Source organism: Anneissia japonica, unplaced genomic scaffold (assembly GCF_011630105.1).
Source record: "Anneissia japonica isolate Jap-2015-1 unplaced genomic scaffold, ASM1163010v1 scaffold28645_len537_cov123, whole genome shotgun sequence".
Taxonomy (NCBI): domain Eukaryota; kingdom Metazoa; phylum Echinodermata; class Crinoidea; order Comatulida; family Comatulidae; genus Anneissia; species Anneissia japonica.
Genome location: NW_022758961.1, coordinates 1 through 523, shown reverse-complemented (window position 1 = coordinate 523; position 523 = coordinate 1). Strand labels below are relative to the sequence as shown.

Below are 523 nucleotides of genomic sequence, written 5' to 3'. Positions count from 1 at the left end.
ATATATACAGTTTTGTCACATTGTTTCAATTACAAAAGAACACTGAAAATATGATTTTGTGCATATTAAATTAAGTTGACAAAATACAGGTTCTTTCGAAACTTGAACTCGGATCGCTGGATTGAGAGTCAAAAGTGCTAATTATTACTCCATAGAACCGACTACATAACAGCGTCACTATATATAGTTCGGTCGAATTGTTATAATTATATAAGAACATTTACAATATAGTATTTATGTAAAAGTTGACAAAATATACTAGGTTTTACCGAGACTCGAACTCGGATCGCTGGATTAGAAGCCTAGAGTGCTAACCATTATACCCTGGAATCAACCTAATGTACTAGAGCGTGAATATAGTTCTTTTGAATTGTTATAATTATAAAAGAACGATTAGAAATATAACATTTTTTTAGATGAATTTGACAAAATACAGGTTCTACCGAGACTTGAACTCCGATCGCTGGATTCAGAGTCCAGAGTGCTAACCATTACACCATAGAACCGACTACATGTACTAGAG

General features: G+C 33.1%; 1 non-coding gene across 1 annotated transcript; it reads right to left on the bottom strand.

The window, feature by feature from the left end:
- Positions 1 to 434: 434 nt before the first annotated feature.
- On the bottom strand, positions 435 to 506 carry Trnaq-cug. Its single transcript has one exon. It is a non-coding gene; the product is annotated as a tRNA-Gln (tRNA).
- Between the last annotated feature and the right edge of the window lie 17 nt (positions 507 to 523).